The sequence below is a fragment of the Diadema antillarum genome, unplaced genomic scaffold, assembly GCF_040938485.1.
Source record: "Diadema antillarum isolate AM-2024a unplaced genomic scaffold, OU_Dant_1.0 seq00001103_RagTag, whole genome shotgun sequence".
Taxonomy (NCBI): domain Eukaryota; kingdom Metazoa; phylum Echinodermata; class Echinoidea; order Diadematoida; family Diadematidae; genus Diadema; species Diadema antillarum.
Genome location: NW_027271919.1, coordinates 1,262,541 through 1,271,735, shown reverse-complemented (window position 1 = coordinate 1,271,735; position 9,195 = coordinate 1,262,541).

Below are 9,195 nucleotides of genomic sequence, written 5' to 3'. Positions count from 1 at the left end.
ATATAATATACATATGATAAAACCCAAAATGGCATTAGTTAAATAATTCTTCAAATATATACATATATATATATATAATATACATATGATAAAACCCAAAATGGCATTAGTTAAATAATTCTTCAAGATTAAGATAGCTCGAAAAATTATATAACTAATGCCATTTAAGGTTTTATCATATATATATATATATATATATATATGATAAAACCCAAAATGGCATTAGTTAAGTAATTTTTCAAGCTTGTTACATAGTGCTTTGACATATAGGGCCTATAGTGTTTACATCATATACATGTACGTGTATATATATACATATCCACAGCATTTGCATAGTACATCATATCTGTTTGAGAAACACTCAATGGCGCAGTTCTGTGAATACCCCGTGATTAATCTGTTATGGGATGAGCTCTTATCTATGATAAGTCAGAAACATCCTTCATCCATCGCAATTTCTTCTCTTTTGAGATGTTAAGGTCGCAAATTCTTAACTTTAATATGTTTTGTCTTGTTATTGTATATACTATATCCACTGCTGCAAATATGGTAACACCTCCCACCACCTCCACCTCAGAGCTTGCCTGAAATACATGAAGGACATATAAATTCATATTTAAATGAAAAGTAATAAAGTTTTAAAAAGTGATATTTTGGGTGGAAAATTCCAAGAAACAGAAATCAAAATCCGCGAAGGCTTCGTACACTCTGTAAGGAGCCCAAATGTTAATCTCTCCGTATTTCTTCCCAATTGAGTAAATGAATATAAGAACGACCCAAGTCCATGGAGGATCATTTCGAGTAAACTAAAAAAAAAAACTTCATATCTTTTTTTTGTGTCCAATAATATTCTATTTAACTGTGATGGGAAGGCAACATTGCATATACAAATTAGAACATATATTAGTATGACAATTAACATTTACATTAATTGTGGAGAGGCCATTTTGTGTGGTGGACTTGGGTCGTTCTTTGATTCATATGGACTTGGGTCGTTCTTTGATTCATATACATGATATTCTGCTATAGAGATGGGAGAAGGATGAGAGAGGGCGCTATTATATGAATGTAAGAATGCCCCAAGTCCTTCATTCTTACATTAATATAGGATTTAACTAATTCATTTCAGGCACTTCCGGGGGTAATTAGGATTTATCATTTACACACAAGATAACACATAAGCTACAATTTCCAATGTCAAACTGAATTTGGCCAAAAATTGGACTTGGGTTGTTCTTATATTCATATACTCAATTGTTTCACTATATAGGTTTTGAATAAGTCTGAAATCACCTTTAACCTAAACAGTGTCGCCACTAGTTTCACCCTTCCCTCCCCCCCCCCCCCCCCAAAAAAAAGAAGGGACTCTCTCGTTAGCAGTTAGCCTAAAGACTTAAAGGGGGTGGCTAGTAACTGATCAGTGGGAATTAGTGGGAATGCTGGGGGATGATTGTTCCAATCCTTGTGGGATTCATTTAAGAGTACATTATGTATCTATTGTTGTGTGAAAATTATTTGCTTCAGAACGGTCTAATATTCAAGTAATGTGCAGTTTTATGCCCCGTCACCGTATAGGCATGTTAACCTGGAAATATTTTGTTAATAACTGCATATTACTTGAATATGAGACCATTCTGAATCAAATAATTTTCACACAATAGATATATAATGTACTCTTAAATGAATCCCACAAGGATTGGAACAATCATTCTCTAGCATTCCCACTGATTCCCACTGATCAGTTACTAGCCATCCCCTTTAAAAATGAGGAATTGATAAGTGATTTACGAGAATAACACAGCCGTTATTTGGGGTAAAAAACTACAATGAGCACTGAAAACGCGCACATAAACACACATACGCCTAATTATCGCCCTATCCTTTGTGATGTCATGTTTGTTTTATGGTCAAGTTATGTTCGTATGCTAGAGTACTGTAGAACTGTGCACTGAAGGGCGGTAGCGAAGCTTTCCCTAGTTTCATTATCCGATCCTCATCTTACCTTCAGCAGATGACGTGATGATCACAAGAAGGCAAAGCAACAGAATCTTCAAAGATATCATCGTCTTCTTGATCTGTCGGATTGAAGCTATAGACGTGGATACGCTTTGTAAAACATGAGTCATATGGGCCTACAGCCCTTCCTGCATGATGCATTACGGGGAAGTGCACTTCAGACTCTCATATCGTTTGTACAAGGCTGAAATTTTCTGCATTTCAGTAGCACGGGATTATACTCTGTACTTCTTCTATTATGTAGGCACGTACTAGCATATTACGGATTAAGAGAAATTATAGTTAATATTTGCCGTTTAATGTCCTTCGATTATAAATGTTTATATTCTTTTAACTGTCGGCACACTAGTGCATGATTATTATATTTACCTTTTTTTCATTTTTTTTCGTGGGGGGGGGGTGAGTTGGAGTCAGAAAATAATCTTTAAAAAGTCTTTTAAAATCATTTCTTCGACATGCATGGTCCATCGTGGTGACAATGAAGACGAGGAGTAGGAGGGGAGAGTAATAAGAACGGACATTGACGGGTAAAGACTGAAAAACACACTTGATTTTACCAATAATACATGATGTAAATTACAAATATTTCATACTGTTTTCCAACTGATCAGTAAATGCTTACGTGATTGTGTGTGTGTGTATGTGTGTGTGAAGGGAGTATAAAGCCTACCGATCCCTCGATTATTTTCATTACTGTCATTACTTTTATTATTTATGCAACTACTAACGCAGTAGTATTGGTATTCTAATTAATGTCAACATCATTTCAGAATTTCTGTCTTCTATGAAGAGAGGAAACTTATAGAAAAAGTTGATGTAATGTTTGTGTGGAGTTGAGGTAGACATTAAAGTGAGGCAGTCCTCACGAATTTAAAAAAATATATATATGTTGTTGGTACCTCCAATGAACTACTTTCACCAAAAACAAACTTTCAATTCACCAAATAAGCTCGTAAATTTTGGTTGAAAAAGTGTGAATCTGCATGATGAATATGCTAATGAGCAAGTCCTGGCGGAGAGTCAGACGTCACCGAGGCACAACTCTTCCCAGCCGTGTTCTGCTCGTTATCCGTACGCTCCCTAGTTACCCGGATGCATGAAAAAGTCGGTGGCTACTAGTATACAAATATCGACTGCTGGAGAGGGAGATGGTAAAACTATTTGCACCGAGGTGATGTCTCAACAGTGCTATGTCCCGAGACGAAGTCGAGGGACATGGCACTGTTGAGACATCACCGAGGTCAAATAGTTTTACCATGGCCCGAAAGAAAGCAGTCGATATTTGTTTTATATCCCTCTCGAGCATTTTACTAGAGTAATGACGGTTCCCTTTTGGAAAAGTGTGCAGGTTTCGTGAACGATCAATCTAACGTTAGGCTGTAGCAGTGCAGCAGCAGTGCGTGCAGCGCGTAGCGAACAACACCGCTGCGCTGTTGTTGATTCCTACACACGAGCTACACTACAGCGTGCAAAACTCCGAAAGATCGAGGAGGTCCAGGACTACGTTAGAAGTAGGTCTAAAGCGGCCTGGTTACCCACATCATCTTCAAAATCGCTTTTAGTTTATTCCTAATTCGTACCTGATATGGTGTCCTCCTGCGATCATTCTTCCGTTACTGGAAGCAGTCACTTTGTCAATTGAGCTGATGCATTGATCACGTATCACACGTCCACACACGTTACACACCGACCGGCCACGCCATCGCACCACACAGATTTCTGTAATGCTGTCGCACATCACACCGCGCGCTCTCTTAGCGCTAGCTAGCTAGCTACAAGCCACAGGACTGTCGCTCAAAAGTATCGCTACTACGCGCACTGCGTACATTCTTAAATGAGAAATGTAGATATCGATCACACGATCACGATGGGTGCAGATCGTGGATTCCCAAAAGTACTATATCCCGCTGGCTAGTAACCAATTGCACCGCATCCAGCTGCTCGTAGCTAGCTAGTAAAACTACACCATGTTCGTGCTCTGTACAATCCTATGGCAAGAAGCTTTACATGAGGGATATAATATCTGACATTGTTTCTACGTTGTGTGTGTGTGTGTGTGTGTGTGTGTGTATGTATTGTGTATTATATTCGCACAGTACACGTGTGGACGGTACAACTAGATCTACGGTAGATACCCCGTACGCGGTTTGCCCTTCGCACTTTTCCAGTCTATCAAAAGCGCAGCTGCAGCCCTGTCGCCGCTAATGCATGTTCTAGTACGTACAGATTGTAGGTAGAAACGGTTCTAGTTACACAGGCCTGCTAGTACACTATAGGGGCGACCGCATTCAGCGTCGTCTGGTCAGGCTATCTTACTGTAGTAGTTTTGCTCGAATCGTGCAGAAAATTTCCCAGGGAAATCATTTTTTCCGTCCCAGACCCACAAAAGTATTGTGAAAGGTGAGCTGTATGGCTGGGAAGTCTCGGTACAACGATGCCGAACATAAGAAACTTAGGGCCTACAAAATCTGGATATCGTGTTGTGACCTACCTGTGCGTGGACCATTTGAGAAGCGATGTTTTTACGTGGACCGGCAGGCTGTGGCCCTCGGTTATAAACCGAGAAAACTCCTGAAGCCAGATGCAATCCCGACCATTTGCTCACATGAGTTACAAAACAGAAACACCTCGAGCATCGACTTCGAAGAGAACCGAGGGAAAAAAGCGTAGAGAGGTAAGGAAAGTGGCTAGCTATGTTACATTTTTTTTTACCGTGGGGCTGCAGCCGGGGTTGGACTGCAGTACAGTGCCACTGAGCTAGCTGCTGCCAGTGCCGACTGGACATGCACGGCAAAGTGGAGCGAAATCATATCCCTACGACCCCCTGTGTTTACCCTTCCCCGCCCACGCCATTTTTTTTTTCGAGGAAAGGCGATATCTGACTACTTTACAGAAATATTGAGATACAAATGTCGGGGGATGGGGGCTGTTATGTGCCCTAGGGGGGTGGGTTGGTTTAGATACCCGAGAGTACTCAAATAAATGAGCGTACCAGTTGACCTGCAGTAATATGCACGTTTATTACCGAAGTAATAAAACAAACAAGAAACCCCAAAGTCAAACGTCACTTGTCTTCTGAACAGGTCACAACAGCTATCAGCCTCGTGCGATAAGCTGTCTCCTCACTGCTGATACACAGCGGAAATTATCAGCAGATTTCCTCCACGTGACCTGTGATTGCCTCTCCCCTTCTCTGCAGAGCAAGGTGCAATCCCCCAGACCACCGGAACTGTTTGGCTCAACACTTTCTGTGACTGATCACTCACCAAAATATCACTCCTCCTTCCAGTAAAAATCATATTCCTGGTTATTATTTTCATATTCTGAATAACCTTAACTATAATTTACAAAGCACATGCTCATTCTTTTCTCTCCCATAGCATATCTAACCCTCAACATTAATCAACAAACAGAACTATATTTTGTAACACGTGCAAGTACACATGCCCCAAAGTGGTGAAGTGAAACTAGCTGGGGAATTAGTAGCATGGGATGGCATTCCCATGGCAACTGTATGCTGCCACTGGCTAGTCCTTATCTCTCTCCAAAAACAACAGAGTGTTTGTTTCCCTGTGTGGCACTCTGTAATAAACCCTATAGGCAAACCGAGCCTGTGCAATATAATACACTTTCTCATCACAAAATTCTGTCCTCTGACATCTTCCCCGCTTGGGGAACATTCGTCTCGATTGTTCCATAACATTCATTCTGGTAAGAATAGAAAGCATACAAACACCTTTAAACTATTCTCCCATATACTGGTAAGTCACTGAATTATCCATACCAACATTGGAACGGCACCTTTGGAATCCAAATGAAATTCCACCACTGCCTACACAAAACCACCTCCATGACAGTTAGTGCACAGCTTATAAAAGTACACTAATGTGCAGGATAAACAAACTGTACACATGCAAATACTGTGTGCATTCATAATCCAAAAGTCAGATTATTGAGACCTGCAACCACAAACAAGCCTATCATGGTACATCCATCTGCTCCTTATATCCAAACTATCAAACCACATAGATATCAGTGTATCGACATCTATGCATGTGGTAATTATATATACCTTGAATTAAGATACACAATGTGAAGCACTTCAAATCTTCATGTATACAAGGAATAACTTCCATAGAATACCTGTAATAACATGTATACACAACTGGTATACCTGAAATTCTTCATGTATACAACCTGTACACATTCAACCTGTGATAATCAGTACACCACTACTGTTATAAAAAAAAGCCTCATGTATACCTTATCCTGTATACATTCAATCTAGGACAATTTGCATACAACCACTTGTATGTAAAAAGGGTTCTAAGTCCTGTATGATGCACAAACGTACAAATACTTCATGCAAACATAACAATGAGCCATTCATCGTCTATATGACCTGAGAATGAGCTGAAAATGAGATGATGTATCTCAACTCCTAAAACTCATACCTCGGAGATAAATCACTATCAACTCCACTGATACCATGTATCCTGACTCTATGTACAAAATGAGGGAAGTGCATCCCACTTCACGACATGGAAGCAACAGAACATATTCCTCCCTGAAATCTATCACTTTTACCATTTGAAGTGCAAAATACACTTACTTCTCAGGGTTTGCTACAAGTATTTCTTCCCCGCTTGTTACATGGAACAAGCTTCAATGCTCAGTGAGACGGCCTACTGATCGATGACCTCGGCCAATGCTCTGGGTTATGGTGCACTCCCTTCGTCGATCTACTTGATCGTCTTGGTACCGGCCTCTCTTCAACCATTCTCGACGGTTCTTCATTATCAGGCAGACCATTGTATCTCCATTCCAAATTCCAATGATCATCGTCATCCCCACTGCAGTCATCTTCAGTGTCACTGGAGTCATTGTGCTTGTGAGTGCTGCAATGATTGTCATGGCCGTGTTCCTCGCCATTTCCATTTGCACTATCGTTACTCGGCAAGGCTTCTGGTAACACATTACACAATGGGTTCTCTTCTGCACGGGGATCCTGCACAAGTTGTCGACGATTAACCCACTTAGCTTCTCCTCCCATGGCGGGCCGTACTTTGTACACGTCATTCTCCTCATTCTTATCAACGACTACATGAGACATTTCAAAGAACTTGTCTTGTAACTTGTGCCTCCCAGTGAAAGCATTTCTCTTTCTGAGCACTCGATCTCCAACCTCCAATGGAGCAGCAGAAGTATGTTGGTTGTGCCTTCTTTCTTCCTTCTCAGCTGCCTCTCTGAGTCGATCTGACATATTGCGGTGAGCTTTCTGTATGAGCTTTTCTTGCGTCGCAACATGATCCTCATTCCAGTTACTCATCGAGCGATTCAACATGTGATCGACAGGCAACGATGGCTTCCTGCCAAACATCAGGAAATATGGCGTCTCTCTAGTCACCTTGTGTGGTGTTGAATTGTACACGAAGAGTATGTGCTGCATAAGTTCGGGCCATTTCCTGCGTTCTTTGGGATCTAGCGACCTGATCAGTGCACACAAAGTCTTGTTCAATCTCTCACACTGGCCATTTCCAGCCGGATGATAAGCTGTAGTGTGGGACTTTGCGATTCCATAGAGCTTGCACAGTTCTCTAATGACGTCACCCTCAAATGACCTGCCCTGATCGGAGTGAATCCTGGCTGGTACCCCATAATGTGCGATCCACTGGTCCCTCAACACCCGGGCCACCGTCAAAGCTGACTGATCACGACATGGCACAGCTTGCGCATATTTACTGAATACATCCGTGAATACAAGCACATCTTCGAACCCTCCTTTCCCTCGATCTAACTTCAAAAAGTCTATGGCCAGTATCTCTTGAGGGCGGAAAGCTAGCAGGTGACGTAGAGGAGGTCGCACTGTAGGTGTAGGAGTCTTGGATGAAACACATCTGAAACATCTCCTGATGTACTCCCCAGTGTACTGACTTATGCCAGGCCAGTAGCATCTCTCTCTCAGCAAACGGAGGGTGCGGTCAACCCCTTGATGGCCCCATTTATCGTGTGTCATTTCCAGCATAGTCTCTCGTAGTGCTTCTGGAATGAGTAGCTGCTGAATGGGTCCAGAAATGGGGTCATTTACTTCCCTGTATAGTACACCTCTGTACTCCTTGTAGTTGGCCCACTCCCTCAGCCATCCCTGACTCTGTTGGCTCTCCTGAATATCCAACTCCTCTCCTGGCCTCCACTTTCTCTCCCACAACCGCCACACTACTCCGAGCGCCTCATCATCCTTTTGCATCGCTGCCAGCTGGTCATGATTGTATGAAGGCAGTACACCTAATCTTGGCTGATCATCTATCTCCCCTCGACATACTTGCACGGCCGTCGGGCACTGCGACTGCAACTCATCTCTGGGTAGTGCTGAGGAGCTGGTTGCCTCATCCACCATCGTAGCTACCATTTCGCTTGTCATGTCATCTGGTCGCCTGCTGAGGGCATCCGCGCACCTGTTACTCTTGCCTGTCCTGTACTTAATGTCAATGTCAAAAGGTGCTAGCTGAGCAGCCCACCTGAGCTCTGTAGCTCCCAACTTGGCTGTGGATAAGTGAGCTAAGGGGTTGTTATCTGTCAGGACTTCACAATGGGCACCCATGAGATACGGTCCAAACTTCTCCGTTACAGCCCATTTCAGGGCTAACAGCTCAATCTTGAAGCTGCTTATGTCAGTGTAGTTCTTCTCTGAGCCACGAAGACATCTGCTAGCGTAAGCTATAGGGTGAAGTTGTCCATCATCCCCCCTCTGAAGCAGACAGGCTCCTAACCCTCGCATGGAAGCGTCCACTTCAAGTACAAAGTCCTGGTCAAACTTGGGATAGGCCAGTACGGGTGACTCGGTCAGCAATGACTTCAACTCAACAAAAGCATCCTCTTGTTCCTTGCCCCAATGAAATGCTGCTTTGTTTCCTTTCCCCTTCAGGGCAACTTGATGCAAGGGACCGGCGATCTGTGAGAAACCTCGAATAAAGCGCCGATAGTATGAAGCCAATCCGAGGAACGAGCTGACTTCTCTCCCATTCTGTGGTCGTGGCCAGGTCTTGACTTTTTCTACTTTCCCAGGGTCCACCTGTACTCCGTTACTGGAAACCACATGTCCCAAGTACTCCACTTGTTGACGGAAGAATTGACATTTCTTCCCCTTCACTTTCAGTCCATTTGCCGCCAGCCTAGATA